At 38.7% G+C, this 22,745-nt stretch overlaps 1 protein-coding gene across 1 annotated transcript in view; it reads left to right on the top strand.

Annotated features, from left to right (window-relative positions):
* Window positions 1–19,940: 19,940 nt before the first annotated feature.
* Window positions 19,941–22,745, top strand: part of PRKCQ (protein kinase C theta) — a 126,534-nt gene continuing 123,729 nt past the window's right edge. The window contains exon 1 of the mRNA XM_036461247.2: window positions 19,941–20,135. The gene's annotated coding sequence lies outside the window, so the exon portion shown is untranslated. The remainder of the gene's footprint in view (window positions 20,136–22,745) is intronic.

Raw genomic sequence — 22,745 nt, 5'->3', positions numbered from 1 at the left:
ACATAATGGACTCAAGACAATCTCTTCAATAAATGGTGTTGGGAAAATTGGTCAGATACATGCAAAAAAAAATGATACTATATTACCAACTTACACCATACACAAAAATAAACTCAAAATGGATAAAGGACTAAAATGTAAGACAGGAAAAAAGAAAAGAAAAAACCAGAAACACTAATCAGAAAAGATATATGCACCCCTATGTTCTTAGCAGCACAATTTACAATAGCTAAGATATGCAAACAACCTAAGTGCCCATCAACAGATGATGGATTAAAAAATTGTGGTACATCTACACAATGGAATACTATGCTGCTATAAAAAGAACTTTTACCATTTGCAACAGTATGGATGGATCTGGAGAGCATTATGTTAAGCGAAATAAGCCAGTCAGAGAAAGATAAATATCACATGACCTCCCTTATATGTGGAATATAATGAAAAAATAAATAAACTGATGAACAAAAATAGATCCAGAGACAGAGAAACCTCAAAGAGAAGGTAGGGATGGGGGGAGAAGTAAGAGATCAACCAAAGGACTTGTAAGTATGCATATCAGCATAACCAGTGGAGATGGACACTGGGGCTTTGGGGCTTGTCCTGAGGGTAGGAATGGCCAATGAGGGGTTAATGGGGGGAAAAGGAGACATATGTAATGCTTTAAATAATAAATAAAAAAATAAATACAAAAAGACAATCTATTGAATAGGAGAACATATTCATCAATGATACAGCTGATAAGGAGTTAATATCCAAAATTTATAAAGAACTCATACAACTCTGCACTAAAAAAGATTCAGACAATCCAATTTTAAAAATTGGTAAAGGACCTAAATACACACTTTTTCAAAGAGGACATACAGATGGACAATAGATATGAAAAAAATGCTCACTGTCAATCATCATAAGAGAAATGCAAATTAAAATCACAATGAGATATCACCTCACACCTGTCAGAATTGCTATCATCAATAAATCAACAAACAAGTGTTGGATAGGATATAGAGAAAAGGGAACCCTCTTGCACTGCTTGAGCAGATGCATATTGGTACAACCACTATGGAAAACAGGGTAGAGTTTCTTCAAAAAATTAAATATGGAACTGCCTTATGACCCAGCAATAACACTTCTGGAGATATATATATATTAATGTTTTGGGACACCATATATCCCAAACATTAATTTGAAAATATATATGCACCACTAGTTAACTGCAGTTATCTAGGCAATTACCAATGATATTAATCATAAAAAAATAAAATCTGACTATTTGCAAAAACATGGATGAATCTAGAGGGTATTATGCTAAGTGAAATAAGTCAAACATAGAAAGGTAAATGTCATATGATTTCACTTATATGAGATATCTAAAGAACAAAATAAAGGAACAAACAAAACAGAAACAGATATAGATACAGGGATCAAATTGATGGTTGCCAGAGAGGCAGGGGGGTGGGGAATGAGTGGAAAAGGTGAAGAGGATTGATAAAAAAAAATTGGTAGTAACCAAATAGTCATGGGGATGTAACATAGAGCATAGGGAATACAGTCAATAGTATTATAACTATATATAGTGCCAGGTGGGTACTTGAATTATTGGCAGGATCACTTTATAAATTATGTGATTATCTAACCACTATGCTATACACCTAAAACTAAAATAATATTAAATGTCAACCATAATTAATATATATAAAAGCTTAATATGAAAAGTGTCCCTTCAGGAGTTCAACTGACTGGGAGTTCAATTGCTCACTATGATGTGCGTTGACCACCAGAGGGGTGGTGTGAAATGAAGGAAGGTCCTGGCAGCAGCCAGCAGCTGCTAGGGATCCTACTGGTGCACAAGTTTTATGCACTGGGCCTCTAGTTGAAAAGTAAAAAGTACCTTTAAAAAAGGAAATTCATAACTAGTAGATCATAACTAAAGTTGACTAGAGACCAGGTAGAACAAGTCTGGTGGAACCTTTAAGACAGCCAGTGAGCACTCAGGAAGATTGGGTCATGTGCCTTTAAAAGGTGCTCCAGGCCCTAGCTGGCTTGGCTCAGTGGATAGAGTATCAACCTGCGGACTGAAGGGTCTAAACTTTGATTCCTGTCAAGGGCATATGCCTGGATTGTGGGCTCAATCCCCAGTAGGGGGCATGCAGAAGGCAGCTGATCAATGATTCTCTTTCATTGTCGATGTTTCTATCTCTCTCTCTCTCCCTCTCCTTTCCTCTCTGAAATCAATAAAAATATTTTTAAATAAAAATAAAATAAAAGAAACTCCAGGTGAGGAGAATTCAATCTTCTGGAATTCACTTGGACATTGTCTTAAATGCCTCAGTTGTATCTGCATATTCCTAAGCTTGGTACATGTCTCAAACTTCAATTTTGTTATATACTTCTCTAAGTATTGTTGTTTCTAGACATAATGCCCTGACTTGGTACTTTTGCCTCCCAGACAGGCATGATGTTTACCAACTTATGGGGGTGGGGGTGAGGAATGGTCTCTCAGGAACTGGTCTTTCTTGATAGATTTTGATTCAATCAAAACCATGAATATATGAAGTCAAGGGAACCTCAGTGCATCGCAATATCTAGTCTAAAAAGCGGCCAGTTTGTCTCTGATTCTCTTTCAATCCACACTGTAACCTGATGAAAACTGAAAAGCACTCTAGTCTCAGCAGCAATCTATTTTGAAGATCCTTCATTGACAGTTACTTTTCTGGGTAACTAAATCTTTAATTTTAGGAGATAGCATTTTTATAAACCTATTTCTTTTTAAAGTCTATTTTATTGAGGGATAGAGAGTTAGAAACATCGATGAAAGAAAAACATCGATCAGCTGCCTTCTGCACACTCCATAATGGGGATGTGCCTGCAACCAAGGTACATGCCCTTGACCAGAATTGAACCTGCAACCCTTCAGTCCTTAGACTGACTCTCTATCCACTGAGCTAAACCAGTTAGGGCAGGAACCTATTTCTTAATTAAAATGTGCACTTATGGCAGGCAGAATAACCTCTCCCAATGATGTCCATTCCAACATGTAACCAAATTTGCAGGTCTTAAAATTGGGATCTTATCCTGGATCATCTATCTGGGCCTAATCTGACCGAAGGAGCCAGAGAACTTTCTCAGTATGTAGGTAGAAGATGTGGTGGAAGTGGAGTCAGAGAGATTCCAAAAGTGGGAAGGACTAGACATGCCCTTGCTTGATCTTCGATGTGGGGGCCACATGCAACAGGAAAGGCTTCTGAGAATAGTGGCAGCTCCCATCTGACAGCCAGAAATAAATGGTAACTTCAGTTCTACAGTTTCAAAATGGACTCTTGCCCCAATCTGAATGAGCCTGAAAGTAGAGTCCACTGGAGCCACCCAGTAGGAGCCCAGCGAGTCAACACCCTAATCTCAGCCTATGAAAGCTCAAGCAGGAAAAACAGCTGAGTCAACTTGACATCTGCCTACAAACTGTGAGATAATGAATTTGTTCTGTTGAAGCTGCTAAGTTTATGGTAATTTGTTATAGCAGCAACAGAAAACAAATATGATACCCTATTTGAAAATAATGATTCCTTAATTCAACACTATTGTTAAAATGAATAAATATTTTCATTGACTTATTACTGATTTTTATGGAGATCATTTGATTTCCATAAATTGATGGGGGTGACATTGGTCAACATGAACATATAAGCTTTATGGGTGGTTCCTATTACAAGATCTGTATATTGAAAGACATTGCATTTAAAGTAAAGTATTTGCTGTTTTTATTTGTAAATATATTAAGTACTTCTTATGATGTGATGGGACTAATTAAATTCAGTTGTTCAAGATCTAATGTTCAACAACGTGCTATAATTAGTAATATTTTTATCACTTAGTAATAAAATATTATATATGCATATGGTATGTGTCTTAAATATATACAATTTTAATTGTCAACTATACCTCAATAAAGTTGGGGGGGAAAGTAAATAAGTAAATAAAAATAAAGCATTTGCCCTTTGTTTTTACTTGTAAATTTACTAATTACTTCGTATGATATGAAAAGACACTACATCTATAGCTGTTCAATGTTCTCACATAAATATAAGTGAATGTATGTCATATATATAAACATATTGTGATTAGCTGCCTTTAATTAATTCATCCATTTAACAAATATTGTTTGAAGGACTGTTATGTGCTAGGTTGTTGGAGAATCAATAGGAAACATATCCCTGCTCACATGGAGCTCAGTTCCAGAAAGGAGAAACAGATTGGGAAGGAGAATAGGGAGGGGCCCTAGGAAGGGAGACACATAGGACACAGCATGCATGGATAGGGTCTCAGGAGCTGCAATTTTAAATAGAGGGGTCAAGGATGAGAAACTAATATCCAGGCCAAGACCCCTATGTGGTCCTGTACAGATGTTTAGCTGAGGCTTGTTTGGCATGTTTAGGAGCACAAGGAGGTCAGTGTGGTTGGACCTGATGAGGAAGAAGAGTCAGAGGGGATCTTGGGGAGCTGGGCTGCAACACATCTTCAGAGAAAAGGGAGCCCAGAGATGGCTGGGACAGGGATGTGGCACATGTGACATGAGGACCAAGAGCAAAATGAGAGCACCAGTGAGGAGGATACAAATGCTAGTTTTACCACACGCATCTGTGCTTATGCATAAACACTACCCACTGATAACATCTCTGTGGCAGATAAGAGCTTGGCAGATGTAGAACAGCTCACTCCTGCTTTCTCATTATACCTGTGTTGTTGTTCCCTCTAAAGCAGAACCCACGTGTGAAAAGCACTTGTATCTGTTCCTCTTGATGCACTCAAGACCTTCACATACTGTAGTCACATTTGATGGTAATTAGTAAGGCAACCAGATGAAAAAACTTACACTACTGTGTATTCTTCCACTTGTGTATTTTTCTTTGGCAGCCTGAGCAGATAGCTTCCCAAACCAATGTAAGAAATTTAGTCAGGAGTGATTTTTCCCTCACTATTAGGTAACCAACCATCTGAAAAAGGACCTCCAGAGTTATAATAACAGTATCTTGTGAAAAGAAGACTTACATAAAACTTGCTAATAGTTTAAGGTGGTTACATCTCAGAAAATTCAAAGGATTTTGTTTTGTTTTGTTTGCATTTCCTTCTGATTCACTGTAAAATTCAAACATGTGCTCACATCATGAGATCAGATGGCACTCTCTAAATATTTATTGAAGAATTAATTAATTTCAGATATAGAGTGAATGATCACAGTGGATGACAGAGCTTTGAAAATAACTCTGAAAGTGAAATGTTAGAGGAAGAGTTATTTTGAGCAGGCCAGTTGCTTCAAAATGGGATCTGATAAAGGATACTTAGAGCTAACTACCTGGGAAATGGGAGGGGTCGCCAAGAAAGACACTTTCTCCAAATTTTCCAGAATTTGCATTAAAAGAAGAAAAGAGTGGCTTGAAAACATAGCAGGGGGTTGAAAATGTCCAAGATACTTAAGGCTTCACAATCATGGGCCCACAATGCTATCCGAATTGTGACAACAGATGCAGTTAGGCCCTACTTTCCAACAACTTTGGAAACTTGCAACAATTAACTGTGTTCTTCTCAAGAAAAACTTCTAACATGGGTTTTCATGTTTAAAGGAACTCCCCACAAACGCTCTTTCTGAGCTACACTTTTTCTATTTTCTAGTGGAAATTATAACCACAGGTTACCTTGTTTTCTTTCCTGTGTTTGAAAACCACATGTGTTTTAGTGAAAACATTAAAGTGAAAAATGAAATGGAAGACTTTAAAATACTAGGTACCTATCACTGGAAATGGAAATGTCTTACACTCTTTCAGTAGCCATAAATTCTAGTAAGTTGAAAATGTAACTGTTAGTTATCAATCTCAGCTAATACAAATCATCTCTCATTTTTCCACAGTATAAAAAAAGAGTACAAACATATGTCAGACTTAGGTTATTTTGTACCTTGCAGATTTTTAGAATTGAAACAAGCATTGTCCAGTCATCACCTCATTCTACAACTGAGGAAACTGAGGCCCAGAGAGACGATGCCTCTCCCCCACAACCACACCCACCTGTCTTGTCAGTAGGGAAGTCCAGTCATAAATTTGGAGTTCTGATACTCTGAAGTCCGTAAGCTTCCTCCAGACCACTGGGCCTCTACTCTTCCCACAGCAGATAATATTAGAAAAAGGTGGAGGGAGATAAAGTGAGTGATTACTTAGAAACCTCCACATGTTTTATTAAACTCATTCTTACCTGGAAGGTAGGCAAATTGAAGCAGAAAAATGTTTTAAAGTACATTGAGCACTAATTATGTAAGCAGGCACTTTAAATGCCATACGGAGACTCATCATCAGGATTTCACTGCCCTTGAAGATAAAGAAGGTGATAGTGATTCTTTGAGCTGAAAGTCAAAAATCAAATAAATTAACATTTATACTTTTCTAAAATCATAGCTTCAAAATTCCCTCTATTTCTCTGACTTCCTCAACAATGCCAGAAAAAAACGAAAGAAAAAAAAATAGATCATAGTATGAACTGGCGCAGACTTATTGCAATAGAATATATAGCATTCCCAGGTGTGCGTAAGGGCTGAAGGCTGAGGGAAAGCTGAACACAGATCAGCCAGGAGCTCACAGTCCATCTGAATGTGGACCACAGGGTCCTTCCTTCTGTTCAGGCAACTTTCTCATACTATGTCTGTCTCTGTTTCCAATACAGCTGGCCCCCTGTGGTGGCTCCTCCTTGAAGTTCCAATTCCAGCACTGAGCCTGGTATGGAAATTTCAGGGACACAGTTTTGTCTGGGTAATCTGCACGCAATGGAAGAGTGTGCAATATCCATCATGGAGGGTCCACCCCATGACATAACCAGTGTTGTCCAGTCACTCAGGACACCAAACCCCAGATTAAATCAGTTCTTCATGAGCAAAATAAATTTTGAAAAAATGAAAATAGATATTTTCATTTATTAGCTTGATATAAATATCAAAAGGATATTTATATCAAGCTAATAGAGGTTTATCCTTTTATAGGTTAGCAATATATCTTTTGATATAAACATTTTCAATGCCTTAAGGAAAGTACAATTAAGTACAACTGAACAATTCAAAGACAGCTAATTCTTATCCTGCAGCCCTCCTTTTGAATACTCTTCAATCAATCCTCAGAATCTCTATCATCAAAACCTTATTTAAACAGGTGGGTGAGACATAAGAGGGCGTAGGGGATAATGGAGGAATAAGGTCATATGTAAAAAATAATAATAAAATAAAAATTAAAAATTAAAAAATTAAAAAGAAAGTGTGAGGTAACTAGAACCCCAAGAATGCCTGAGAACATCTTTCTTGCCATGCTAGCAGTCATCAGCTGTACAGTAATATTACCTGGGGCAAATGGGGAAGTATTATGGACTTATGTTCCTGACCCTTAATGGGTAAGAGGCCTTACATGGGCTGATCCCCCCCTACTGTAGTCACCAATAATACTAAACACCTTGGTCATCCAGGAGGACCATGGGTGGAGCAAAGAAGTATAATTACACAGCGGTCTCCACCCAGCTTCCATTTTGTATGACACAAAATCAAACCACAGCTTCTTGTGTGTAAAATTAAAGAGAGGTTTCTGGCTTGTGTAGACACCAAAGGAAGGGACTATCACTACTTGCTCCTGGGAGAGATGCAAAATATGTAACTAAGACCTTGTCTATATGAAAAGAAATTGACAGCCAGTTTAAATTGGAATTGCCATGGCCTAGAGCAAAGAATATCCTAACATGATATTATTCTACAATGTCATTATAATTTTTCCCAGATTTGTGTTACCCCCATTATCTATAATAGTACCTCACACCATTGGGAATCAATAAAAAATCATATTTTTGGTGCTTGGAGACAAAGGTAACACATCTCTTGATATTTTAGAATTATAACAGCATAATGTACAATTATCCCAAACAAACTTACAAACTAATTCTTTAAATGTAATTTAAAAAGAACATGAAAGGATTTAATCCCTTACACTGTATAGAGAGCCCCCTGGGAAAGTACTTGAACATTCTATATTGGCCCCTCTTTCCCTTTTGGCCAAGAGGGACCCTCTTGTCACAATCCAATTGCCCACAGCTGCTGCCTGAGCTTTCTGTTTATGCTGCGGTTGAAGCCTCGTAATGGCTGGTACCATGGATCTGTCTCTCACCCAGTGGGGCGAGCTGGGCCCTCCCTGGATAAGAAATCTGGGTTCCCTAAGATACGTTATCAGTGCTGAGGCCCTGCCAGCAGGTGAGGGGATCTGAAGGCAGATGCTAGGTGTGGTGGCCAGGGGGACATAGGATACCAAGGAGACAGAACTAAACCTCACATCACCCTGCTTGGCCCCAGAGGATGGCTGGTTAGCCAGAGACAGGTAAGATTCCTCAAGGAAGGAACAACCTAAGACAGGCACAGTTGCAAGGGGCCATCACGAGAAAACTTAGGAGTCAACAGAGGTGGGGTACAGAACCTCACTCCCCCAACTTTGCAGGGGCCTGTACACTCACCCCTTCTGAGGGAGGTCTACTGCCCCATCACTGTTTAGCTTCCCATGCCCAGCTCAAACCGAGACCCAGATAACAGACAGAAACTTGGTTGATAGCAGCTGCTCTCTCACTGCAACAAGACTTGTTTGAGTTGTCTTGTATCCATGGTGTGGGGAAATGAATTTTTGATATCTAAATCCAGCCTAGCACCAGTAATGCTCAAGGCCTACTCAAGAAAGCAAATAATCCTTTCCACTAATATTTACAGGGTAAAATAAGATTATTGTTAGAGTATTAAATTTGACAGTAAAATAATAGTCATGTTTTGAGGCTAATTTAAATTGGCTAATTAAAATAAGCAAATATTCTAGAAAAATTAATTGTATTGGACAAAAAGCTGTTCCAAAAAGTGTTAACTAAAATTTTTATTGGTAATTCATCTCATGGTAAAATTGTGTGACATGTAATGAACCTAAAGCACTAAAATATGAGTGCAAAAAATTAAAATTTAAAAGTCATCAAGACTATATCATAAATTCAAAAATCCTTCTAATATTTAAATAAAAAAGGGGGCATAGTAGAAAAATATTATGTAAGAAAAAATATCCTGTAAGTAAATTACATGTAGAAAATTAATTTTCATTTGTAATGCTAACAGCAAGACACCCATGAAAAGCATACACGGTGTAAAAACAAGCCAAAGGAAAATTGTTTGGGCAAAAAATTAAAAATGAAAAAGTCAAATTTATAGAAAAGATTGACTTTTGGTTGAGAATATGTTTGTATATTTTCAGAAAACAACTCTGAAAACATGTTGAGGATTTCTGCAACAGAGAGGAATTGACTGCTCCAGCCATGAAGACAGAAGAGAAACAGTCCAGAGATGGAAGACGCTGATGACGTCTTGGCATATTAGCAGTCAGCAGCTGTGTGTCGCTGAAGGTTGTCCAAGTCCAAACCAGAAAGGGTCAGACCTGCATTACCACCATTTGTCCACTATCCAGAACTGAAATATCATTAATGACATGTACACATAAGGAACTGTTTGACATTGAAATTGGGACTAAAAAGAACGGTTGGACCAGAAAGAAACTCACTACAGACAAATTCATTTGCCTCTCAACATAACTATTATTGCTTGTCTCATTTTTGGTTTTTATAAGTGTATTTCTAGTATCACATGGTCTCACTCATCTAGGGGAAATGATGAACAACATAGACTGATGAACAAGAACAGACCCAGAGACAAGGAGCATGGATCAGACTGTTGGACCTCAGAGGGCAGGTTTGGGGAAAGGGGAAAGGGGGAGAGATCAACCAAAGGACTTGTATGCATGCATATGAGCCTAACTAGTGGTCACAGACAACAGAGGGATGGGGCATGCGTGGGGAGGGGTTTAGGATGGGAATGGGGGGATAAGGACAAATATGTGATTCCTTAATCAATAAAGAAATTTTAAAAAACTTATCTTTAATTGCCTTATTAAATTTTCCAGCTGATACTTTATTGTTTTTATTTATATCCTATAACAATTACTTCATGACACTTTAATTTCATAGACATGTTACCACTAAGAACAGCTGAGTGGGTCAAAACTACTCCATTTGTACTTGGTGGATTCTTCATTAGATCCTATCTGGAAATTGGCATGAAGTGCACTTCGCTAAAGTTGAGTTATTTATTTATTTATATATTTATTTATTTATTTATTTTTGCAACATTTAACCACAGACTATAATGTATAATTTGAGCTCTTATTTATGAAACCTTTCCTTATAGTTCAGATATTCTCTCCTATCTACTCTGCCCAAGGCATTGTGTTAAGAAAGCAGGGAAGTTCAGGAAAGAAGAGCAAGCACAAATCATGTCTTAGGAGATGTCAATGGGCCATCACTCAGAGCAGGAGCAGCAGGGTGTGTGCTAGGATTGGATCCTGGACACACCACCTGTCCAACTCCTTCATTCCCCAAACAAGAAAAAGGAACTCCAAAAGTACTAATGACTTGTTTGAGGCCACACTATATTAAGATTAACTTTTTGACATGTTGAGTAACACATAAAAAGACAGAGAGAGGAAGAGGCAGAGACAGGAGAGAGACAGACACAGAAAGAGAAACAGAGACAGAGACAGATACATATGGGCAGACAGACAAAAAGAGGGAAAGAATTGACGTGTCTGCGACATAGCCTGCACTCTCTGAACTAAAGATGTCTCTATCACCTAGGTCACCAACCCTGTTTCTGGCTACACAGAAAGGGCTCCATAAATAGGATTATACTATGTTCCACTTTCAAATAACCTCTTTCTAGGAGCTGACCTATACAGAAAGGTACACAAGCCACAAAGGTGCAGCTGGATGAATTTTTACAAAGTGGACACCCTGATATAACCACATCTGTCAAGTGACTGTCACCAACTCAACATAAACCTCTGAATGCCCTGACCCAGACACTATGCCACCTGCCTCCTTAGGTATAATCAATACTATCCTGACTTTTCACAGCATAAATTCATTTTGAACTTTACCTCGATGAAACCACACAGTTTGTATTCTTTTAGACCTGCTTTATTCACTCTGCATTATGATTTTGAGGTTTGTTCATGTTGTGGCTGCACTTTGCTCACCTTCATTTCCACTTCATATCCATGGATGACGGACCACAGTTTAATTCTGCATCTACAGTGGCTAGACAGTCTGGCTGTATCCAGTGTAGGGTGCTCATGAGTATGTGGCACCTGTCTTTTAGCACACGTATGTATACGTGTCTGTGGATAATGTATGCACGGGATACCTGGCTGCCAAGGTATTTATCTGCTCAACTTTAGCAAGTACTGCCAATCAGTTTCCCAAAGTTGTAGTGATTTGCATGAGAATTCTACTTTCTTCACATTCTCCCCATAATGTACATAATGGACTCATTATGGCCAGGGTGTTACAAAGAAGATCATGAAACTTTTGAAACTTACTTTCTTCAATAAGAAGGAAAAGGAAAAATTTAAGTTTAGAACCATAGAAGAGATCTTCATTCTATTCAAATGAAATTACATGGTAAAGAGAAACTGTGAATCTGCAAAAAGTAAGTAAATACATATACAATAGATGTGTTTTTTAAAGATTTATTTGTAATGCTTTTACACTACAGAACGTGTAAAAGGCCTTAAGAACCTACATTTGAACACTTTTTTGTTTATTGTTCAGTTTCTTTAGCTCTGCTCCTCACCACATGCCTGGGAAAAGTGGAAGCTTGGTAATGAAGCTGTTGCACCTTGAAGGTTCTACCCAGAAGCCTTTTCAAAATTCTTAACCTTTTTGAAGTCTTGTTAGGTTCCCTGGGCAGGGCAGGTCACATGACATAAAGGTTCCCAAGCAACAGCTTTTTTATCTTTTGCTCGCAAATAAACTTTCTTAGTGTGGTTAAACTTTAATCTGCATTTCAACCACCCTCCCAAATGTATGGAACACACAAATGTATTTATTTAATCTGACAAGTCAGTGTCAATTGCTTCAGTCTGACCAAAGGCTTTTCCTTGCATTAAAAGTGTGTAAACAGAGAGTTGGTGGTTTTCTTTCACTGCACAAAGGTAACTGCTTTAAACAAGTTATATTTGAAGAAGAAGAAATAAGCTATTCTGGGAAATTATCTTAAACAATATCATTATTCATTTTTAAGGTTTTTTGTGTAGAAGTAATTTTTGTGTTTTGGTGAAAAAGCAAACTAGTCCTATTCAGATCAATCAGAACATTCAAAAAATCAAATTTGTATTTTTTAAAAAATAACAGAACATCAAGAAATCAAATAAAAGTCAAACTTTTTATTTTTAATGATGTTAAGGGCTGTAAAGTACAAATTGAGTGAATAGTTAATTTCAGCTTCAGTCTCAAGACATGTGCTCTTAGCCATGACCAAGATAAGAAAGCAAAGTATTAAAGGTATCTTTATATTTTGAGATTATGAGTGATTTAAATTTTCTTTTATACACATTTTTATATTTTTCAAATTTTTTATGATGACTCCTCATTACTTTACAATAAGGTAACAAATAAAATCTATTTTAAAAATAATTCCAAAAGTTATGTATAGATAAAAGAATGTAAGGAAATATACCAAATGTTACTTGTCTTTGAGTTGTGGAATTATAGGTAATCTTTCTTGTCTTTTTACTTTTCTCTAATTTCTAGATGTGACTGTGCATGTGTGAGTGCATGAGTACAAGTGAATGCATAACTTTTATCATAGCAGCAATAATAAACATTATCTTTCACAATCTGCATACAGAATATGACACCTACTTTTAGCCTCTGTATTTGGTTACCAGAATTCTCTAAATACACTTCTATGTAGGTCCAAATAAGATCCATCTGGCTTTTGGTTCTGGCTCTACCACTCACATGCTATGTGAGTGATCTCAAAGTTACTTTTCCATTCTGGGCCTCCACTTTCTCATCTGTAAAGTGTGAATAATACCTCCCATATTGCCAGGAGTGCTATGAGGATAAATAAGATTATATAAGTAAAACAACAACAAAAAACATGATACAAATGTTCCATAAAGGGTACTTGATTATTCAAAATACAGCATAAAGCTTATAGACAAAAAAGAAATCTAGAGGTTTTATCTACTCAGTCTTCCCTATGAAGATACCAAGATGTAATAAGAATAAGAACAGCTCCCCTTTTATTAATTTTAAAGAGGAAAAAATTCGTGAAACAATCCATGACATCTGTAATCTATTTAGAAAAATATACCACATACCTTTGATGTTTTAGAGCATATCATCTCCATCGAGTTCTAATATGAGGTATGAAAAGATTAACTTGTTTTTCATTATTTTAAATGTTGCATAAATATATAAATATAAGCTATTAATGTGATTATGTAAATATTACATATTTTCTTTAATCATCAGAGTACATTTTAGTCATGTACAGGATAATCCAGGTGTGTGTGTGTGTGTGTGTGTGATGGTGTATGATGGTGTATGATGTAGATAAAACATCTGCTCTCCAAATGATATAGAACATTACTTCTTTTAATTTTGACTCTGCCTAATGACAGCAAAGCAAAACAAAACAAAAAATATAATAGCTTGAATCTACTTACAACATATAAGTCAATATAAGTTTGAGGAAGTATCCAGTCTCAGGGATTACCATTTGGAGCTAAAAACTAACATTTCATGGGTAAAATGCTTGGGATGAGGAATAAAACCTGAATTTGCAATAGAGTTCCCCTAACTATTCACCCACCAGCCAAGTATGGTTAATGGAGTCTCATTAGGCCATTGTTCTCACAACTGAGAGAAAAAGAAATCCTTATATTTTTGTTCCAGAAACTTTTTACTTTAATGTGAATGGCTGGCCCTAGCAGTTTTGGCTCATTGGATAAGGCATCAGCCCACAACTGAAGGGTCCCAGGTTTTATTCTAGTCATGGGCATGAACCTCAGTTGCAAGCTTGATCCAGCCCTCATTGGGAGAATGTGGGAGGCAACCAAACGATGTGTCTCTCCCACTCCCTTCCACATTCTTTCTAAAAAATCAATGGAAAAATATCCTCAGGTGAGGATTACCAAAAAAGAATAATAATAGAGTGCATGGCTGAAACTATGATGCAGTCAGGAAAACTGTACACAAAGAAGAGAGTAATGATTTTCAGTGTTTTCCTAGTTCATCAGCGTATTGGCTTCCTTGAGAGTATTTGAAATTTGCATACCAGAGAACATATAAAATTATCAATGAATACAAATAGAAGCAAATTATGTTACATTCCTCATTATAGACAGTTAGAACCTTCTTTTAATTTACATTTCTTCTTAGAATTTTATAGCTGGAAGAAATCTGATAGAATATCCCCTGTAGTCCACCATCCATTTGTAAAATGAAAAAAATCCCCTCCCTCCATGTGTGTGTTTGTGTGTGTGTGTGTGTGTGTGTATGGCAGAATAAAATCATAAATAGTTGGGGAAGGAGGGCATGTATGGGAGTGGGGGGCAATGATAAGATATGTACACATATAATAATTTTAATTTTAAAAAATCATAAATAGTATATGTTTGAAGAGCATGGAGAAGGGAATAATGAGGAGCAGGTGTGATATTTGCCATTTCATTACTTTAACTCTAAAGTAATGTGCCTTCATTGGTAGATTTCAAAATCCATGGGCAATTGCAATAATAAAATTTATAAATATGAAAGAACATTTTGTCTTGATTCCTTCCTCCTGGATGCTCAGATCAAATCCTTTGGAGGATTTCTCATCAAAATATTCAGTCTTTTTCAGGTTTTCTTGCTTTTCCACTGGCAGAAGAGAATCACTAAAAAAATGTAACTATCTAAGCATATCTCTTTAATTTCAGACAAGATTGGGCCATACTCATTATGCTAATATCACCAAACTCACCCAATTCTGCACTATACCTGCCAATCCTTAGAATATTGGACCGTCCTCTTTTGTTCTGATTTTATCTACCCTTAAAACTTATAAACATACCACATGTTTATGTTAACTTGTCTCTTTGTTAAAACAACACTGAAAATGTTATTCACTATCTGATTCAGATGCGTATGTTTTAATTAATATCTCTTTAATTGCTAGCCATGACTTGAAAAATAATCAACATCTTTAGGATGGCAGAAACCACAAAGTAACAATACTGTGTTTTTATAATTCCTTTAAAAAAAATAAAAGACTTTCATGCTCAATTTCATTCTTTAATAATGTAATAATAATTGGTACTCAGGAAAAAATAAGTTCTAAATGTTCAGCATCATTAAAGATTAAATTTTGTTTTATATTCTATGGTTATATTAGAAAATGGACATTTTGATACATAATACTTCACAAATTGGCTTTCTATACATCTGTTAACTCTTCTTAGAATAACTTATTAATCAGAACATTGACAAACACAAAATTATTTTACTGTTTCAAGAGTCAGGCTATAATTTCAGCTCTTATCATTTGTCTGTGTGTTTGATGACAAAAGTCACAGACCTAGGAGTCAACAGACTGGAAGTCCACCACTTACTAACTCTATGAGCCTGGTGAAGTTATTTGTTTGACCTCTAGACTCAGCTATTGCATCTATAAAATGAAGAGAATGTTACCCATCTCAAGGGATTTGTTTAAGGATCAAATGAGATAATCAAAGTTAAGTGTTTAACGCCATGCCCTGATGCACATCCTAAAGGCACAATAAATATTAGCCAGTATCAGGCTCACTCATTATCGCTTTATTAAATGAAAATATAGTATCTACGTCCCTTACCTTGCCTAAGATTTTTAAATTAGCTTAATATTACTAAGCATGTATAAAACAACAGAACTTTAAAAAACACCGTATTATGAACATTTTTCTTTTTCACCTCAGAGTGAGGTTTATATTCACCTTTTACCATCCCCTCTCAAGGCTTGGAAGAGTTGACACTATCAATAATAATCTAGGTTTATTTACTCCCTAAGGGAGGGCCAATTTTTGCTTCAGGTTTAGAGCTATCTCCTGGCATTAACAATTTCTAATTTTTTAATTATCCTTCCCCTCCCCCCGCCCCCGACTTGAAAGCCTAAACTGGACTGAAGAAGGGAAAAAACAAAAACTCCCTTTCCCTTATCCAAGCTCTGAATTTAAAATACCTGTGTTTTGTCTGAACCTCTGTCACTTTGACCCATAGTTTCTAGCTTAATTTTGACAATTTCTGAACCATTTTACACCAGACTCCCCATGTCTCTCGAGTCTTTGGTTAAGGTAGATGGCTGTCTTCTTTTGCCATGCCGATTCTTCTAAGGCTTCAGGTGGCTCATTTTAAAAACGATTTCTGCTTAGTCTTTGGAAAAGTGGACAGTCAGAGACCCAAACTCCTCATGAAACAGTCCAATCTGATTTCCTCCGAGTGGTGACTTTCTGCAGAGAGAAATGTCCTTATTAAATACTGTAATCCAATGCTTAAGTGATCTGTCATATCTTACTTCTCCCCAAGTATCATCTTTCTTCAAATTGAGGCTCATAATAAGAACATTTGCTTTTTAATTTCCATCCTAAATCCTTCATAAAAAGTCAATCCACAGAAGGATGCAAGAGCCACATGATCTCTCTGGGAGCCAGGGCACAATCATCCATTAGGTCTAAAATAAAGGCCATGTGATGTCTGAGGCTTCCTTTTGCAAATCCCAAGTTGAAGAAAGATGGATTTTGGTATCTCCAGAGACCTGATTCCTGGGAGTCCCTTATTCCTTAGCTCTGGATCCAAAGCAGGAACCATGTCTTCCCGACAGCAGTGAGCTGGCACAACTGCCCGATGGTCTGTGCTCAGCCCGATTCCAGGAAATTTGGGCAGAAACAGAAGGAGGCAAAGAAGCACCCGACTGAAAGTGTGGTGTGTTTAACGTAATAGTGGAACCTCACCACCCACAGGCAGTCTGCTCCAGGAAATGCCATTTCCTCTTCCAGGAAACAAAGGTGTGGAGAACTTCTGAGCAGCAGCCGTGTTTATAAAATAGAGATAATGTCTGATGTAAAATGCTTTGTAATGTGGGAAAGGAGAAGGCTGGCTAGACAGGATGCTGGAGTCAAAAAGGCCCAGAGGTATCCCTCATACCTAGCATGTATCAAGAATAGATTTGGAATTTTTTCTTTTCAGATGAGATTTAAAAAAAAAAAAAAGGTTTTAGACATATGATGATTATTGTTTTATAAAAAACCTCGTCTTCCAATAATGAGTTTGCAATTTCAGGACTACATGGTTATAAAATAGTAGAATAGCAATGGTCTCTGAGACCAGCTACCCCAAGAGGGAGAAGCAGAACAGGGAGGGCATGTCTGTGGAATGGAAGCAGTATTCAACAGTGCTTGGGGCTATTTCACACTGGCTTGAGATGAATGTCAGTTCAGGTACTTTATCAGTTGTGGCATTTTGAGTAAGCTGCATGATCCTTCTAAGCCTGGTTATTCTCATCTCCAAAACAGAGGAGATGAGGATAATGATATAACATCTAACTCCTAAGATTGTTATGAGGATTAAGTGAACAGTGCATCCAAAGTACTCAGACAATGACTGGTATATAAGGTACTCAGCACATAATCATCATTATTTGGAATTTCTTTTTAAAGCCACTGACTAGTATTGATGAAATTAAAATGGCATGTGAATATCCCTTGAGCCCCAATACCTACTTAGCCTCCTCCTCAAAAGTCAATGAAAACCCAGCAAGGGAGAATGAATGGGTTTGCTATCTCCTAAGCACTGAAGCCGTTGGCAGTCTGCCATCTCTCCTCGATGTGATAGCCTGTGTGAGGATGGCTGGAGATGAGCCAGGAGAAAAGCATTTTGAACCAGGAGGTTTCTCTTTGGCAGTCTGCAGAGAGGAGCTGATGGGTAGGAGGATGGGTAGGAGCTCTGACGGCTTGTTCACAGCCATAAACACATTTTTCCTCCAAATTTTAATAGCAAATATGCAATGAATGGCTACTATGGTGTGAGTGGTGATGACAAGGTGAGCCAGCCCTTCTGAAGCTCCATCCACCCTCAATACTCCTGGCTAGACTCTTCCAAGATGTGGCAGCATCTCTGTTGGATGAGCCTGGCCTGAGGGCCAGTTCAATGCTTTTATTGTAGATATTAGCAATAGGGGGAAGGGGCTCATTTTAATGGACTATATTTTACTGTTATAAGGTATGTGTTTGCTTTGATGAGTTCATATAGATTAAAAGAAAGAATCACTATATCTGGTTTCCCAGCACAAGCAGCAATGTGAATTAATCAAGTCACCAAACTTAGCTGGGCCTTGGTTTTTGTTGTTGTTTTTTGTTTGTTTGTTTTGGGGGGGGGGTAAGATGTCAACCAAAGGACTTATATGCATGCATATAAGCATAACCCATGGACACAGATAGTAGGAGGTTGAGGGCATGTGCTTGGGGTGGAAGAGGCCAGAAAGAGGTCAATGGAGGGGTGGGGGAAAGAGGACTTATGTAATACTTTCAACAATAAAGAATTTAAATTGAAAAGAAAAGAAAAGAAAAGAAAAGAAAAGAAAAGAAAAGAAAAGAAAAGAAAAGAAAAGAAAAGAAAGAAAAGAAAGAAAAGAAAAGAAGGAAGGAAGGAAGGAAGGAAGGAAGGAAGGAAGGAAGGAAGGAAGGAAGGAAGGAAGGAAGGGAGGGAGGGAGGGAGGGAAGAAAAGAAAGAAAGAAGAAGAAAGAAAGAAAGAAAGAAAGAAAGAAAGAAAGAAAGAAAGAAAGAAAGAAAGAAAGAAAGAAAGAGAAAAAGTTGGAGTGCTGGTTGGTGTGGCTCAGTTGGTTAGAGCATTCTCCCATATGTCACCTGCTGGATTCCTGGTCAGGGCACAAACCAAGGTTTCAGGTTTCCATTTTTGCATATTTGAGAGGCAGGCAACCCATCAATACATATCTCTCTGTCTCTCTCTCCCTCTGTAGAATCAACATAAAATATCCTCAGATGAGAATATTTTAAATGTTTTTTTAAATAATAAATAAAAATTTGGAACTATCTATAATAAATAAAATTTTGGAACTATCTAACTAACTATAGCAAGAATCTGAGGTCCTTTTCAGCTGACACTCTATCCTTCTATGATCAGAAGTCTGCTGATCCAAGGCTTGGACCTTTTTTTCCCTACCTTTTTAATCTCTCTCTCTCTCTCTCTCTCTCTCTCTCTCTCTCTCTCTCTCTCTCTCTCTCTCTCTCTCATTTTTAAAAGTATTTTTGTTTTATTGCTCACTGGTCCTAGTTTGTTAAAGCAACAAAAGCCTTAACCAAGCACATTTTAATCATTTAGTAATAGTCATGTAGTATTGGTAACCAGACATGTCATTTCTAACCTGAATGGGGAAAAAAAAAAGAATTCTATTAAGTATAGGGGGGAACACCCTAATTATCTTCATTATGATCATCATTCATGTCCACGAAGCACAAAAGTCTTAAACTGACAAATGCACTGTCGCGACATTCCATTCCAACCTCAAGGTCTCAGTTTAGAGAGGGCACCTTCGGACATTATAAATAAAACAACAGCGTGAGGATAGAAAATCAAAATCCCAGGTCAGACACAAGGTAGGAAAGACTATCCAAGGCACAGAATTGTACCCAAACTTTCCCATATCATAAAACAAACAAAAACAAAAAAATGCTCACAAGTCCTCCGTAGTGTAAAAACAGATAAAACAGGTGAAGTTCTTTTTTACAGGGTGACCTTGATCCTTCCCACTGCAGGATCGTTTTCGCTTTTCAGTTTGTCTAGCTATAGAATCTTGAGGTTTCAGTACCCCCCCCCCCCATCCTTTCCTCGCATCAGCCAGTGCTCAGAGCCCCTTCCTCCCTGAGCATCGCACCCCAAGCGTGTCCCACCCCTTTCTTCTGTTCACACAGCAGGGAGAGGAGAATGTGTAAGGCGCGTGGCAGGAGGGAGGGGCGGGCCCAGCAGAAGGAGGGGAGGCGCAGGCAGCTGTGCTCTGGGCTGGTTCCTGGGCAGACGGGCGTCCAGGACCCGCTTCTGCAGCCCGAGCGCGGGGTGACGAGCGCCCCCTGGCCGGCACTGCCTGCGGGCGCACCCTCCGTGCCGGCCCCGCCAGAGCCCGCGCCGCCGGGGACCGCTGCGCTCGGACAGGCTGCCCACCCAGCAGGTAGGTCCCTGCGGGGCCGCTGGTCGCCGGCCGGGGAGGGGGGACAAGGGGTGTGTCTGCGCGGGCCCAGGACCCTGGTCCAGCGGAAGCTGCTCACCCAGCTCCCGCGGTGACAGGGTCCAGGAAGGGGGGTGCAGGAGGACATAGGAGAGACGGGAGTGCAGCAAACTTTGGGTCGCTGGTCGCAAGGAGGCCCCCGGGCTGGCTGCACCTCCTCCTTCCTTCTCGCCTTTTTTTTTTTTTTTAAACTCTCACCTGAACTAGTGAAGGGAGGAGGGAGGAAGGGAAGAAGGTGGAAAGTTTTATGTTCTTGGCAAACATTTGTAAGGAGATACGTTTTGATGCAGATGGCCACCTGTCACAGAGAGCAACTTGTGTTTCTGAAATCCATCGCTAGCGCAGCAGGAAGGGCTCCTCTAAACAAACCAAGTTTCTTTCCACCGGCATGGGGTTAGGGTGAGGCAGGTCTCTGCTAGATGCAAAAAGAAACTAAAGAGAGAAAAAAAAACAACAAACATGTCTGGTGCTTCATTCGGTGGCCTGGAGGGATCTTTGTGTTTGTTTGTTTGTTTGTTTGTTTGTTTGTTTAGCTTGGAGGGTCACAAGTATAGAGAATTGAATGTCTGTATGTCGCTGGATGTGTAAGAGCCCCCGTTATCCTTGTGAAATGGGCTGTTCACGCAAAAGGCTTGGGCACTGCAATGGCATGAGGAGAGAAAGAGCCCAAGGCTGGCTCCGCTGGGTGGTGTCTGCAAAGCGAGTGTCACCGAGCTGTCTTGTCCTTGAGGGCTGTCCTGCTCCGAGTTGCTAATGAAAGATGATTCATGAATGGGTGACAGGAGGGGTGGTGACCTGGAGGGAAGAAGGAGCACCCACTGCTTCTCCGGGTGTCCGGGGTGAGAGCCACCATCCCTGGGGCGTGTGCAGGTCCTGAGGGCCAGCACCCTTTTCTGAACACAAGCCTGGCAGCCCCACTGGCTGCTGTCCCTCTCTCGTTGTTTTCTAGAGCTGTGACCACCAAGGCCCTTTCTTGGCTGGGATGCTGCATAGACAAGCCCTATTTGTAAGGCCCTGGGGTGCCCCACTCCCAGCACACACCCCAACCTTCTGAATCACCATCTTCATTTCCCCCCTTAACTTATCGTAGGCCACTCATAAAATGGCAGGCTTACCCGCAGATGCCTGATCTCTCTTAAAAAATGCTGTGTCTAGTGGGAAGGAAGGTGACATTTGCTAATTTGATTGCAATTACTTTTGAAGTTTATGCACAGCTGTTTAAAATCCTCTGAGATTGTTGCCATTGTTTGAGGCAGGTGTCTGCCTCCGAATGCTCTTGTTATCTCTTTCTTCTGATGATTGTGCCTACATATAGTCATTTATTGTTTTGGGGTATTTTTGTGTTTTGTTTTTAGCCAAAAAAAATAAAAATGAATGTACATACATTTAAAGACACAGCATTGGAAGAGCTTTTAAAATCTTCAAAGCGTCATTTGTAAAACTCCCAACTTATAAATGAAATGTAATTTAAGTGTTTGTGGTTTGGTTTTGGTTTTAGGAGCGTTTGGGGTTTTTTTGTTTTGTTTTGTTTTTGAGAGGAACATATTATATATATATTTATTGTTAAAAGTATTGCATATGTCCTCCTTTTCCCCCCACTGACCCCTCTTGCTTTCTCCCTCACTTTCCCCCACCCCCACCCCAGACCTTCACCCTCCCTATTGTCTGTGTCCATGGGTCATGCATATATACATACAAGTTCTTTGGTTGATCTCTTCCCACATATTCACCCCCGCCTGGGCTCATCAACTCTTATTTCTGATGTCAAGAGTAACCAGTTCCGCATCACCAGCCTTTGTTTCAGCCTCCTGTGATTTTCTGTAAACTTGTCAAATGTAAACTTCCAGGAGAAACTCTTGTCACCACCCTCTGCTTTGTCATGTTCACTTCCGTCACTGTCTTGTACTGTGGTGGCTCAGGATGGCAAGAAGCTCTTTTGTAACTTCTTTACCTTCTCTCCCACAGCTTCGCTCCCTTTCCTTTGTTGAGTCTGCTTGGAAAACACATGGGACAACTGGAACTTTGATTCCTTTTGCTGATATGCCTCTTCTCTTTTAGGTATGCAGGGACATTGCTCAATTATTCACAGCTCAGTCGTTCTTATGATCTCACAGATCCCCTTCCACACTAGTATTTTATTTCTCTTGTTCATGGCAGGTACTGGAGGCTTCCTTGAATACCTCATTTGTCTTTGATCATTTCTATAAAGGTCCCTCGTTCCATTGTAACATATTCTCTCTCTCTACGGAAATGACAGGATTCTCCTCTAGAATGAATTTGGTGTTTCATCTAAAATTCCTTGTGCGTTGAGTCTAGGATTTTGTTTTGAGAAGGTTTACAGTACAATCTGTGACTGGCACTCAGGAGTAAAGCTCCACAAATCTCCATAACCCAGCTTAATGGTAAGACACTGGCCTTCTTTTAAAATAGGAATTAGAATTAATACTTCCTTTTTTAATGCATTTTATGTTTTAGAGTTATTGATTATGTTGTTTTTCCCTAAAACTGTTGCTGCGGTATTAATCTAATGTGACTTTTAATAAGAGTATATTT

Source organism: Pipistrellus kuhlii, unplaced genomic scaffold (genome assembly GCF_014108245.1).
Source record: "Pipistrellus kuhlii isolate mPipKuh1 unplaced genomic scaffold, mPipKuh1.p scaffold_m20_p_1, whole genome shotgun sequence".
Taxonomy (NCBI): Eukaryota; Metazoa; Chordata; class Mammalia; order Chiroptera; family Vespertilionidae; genus Pipistrellus; species Pipistrellus kuhlii.
Note: the sequence above shows the minus strand (reverse complement) of the source record. Positions and strands in the feature narration are given on the sequence as shown.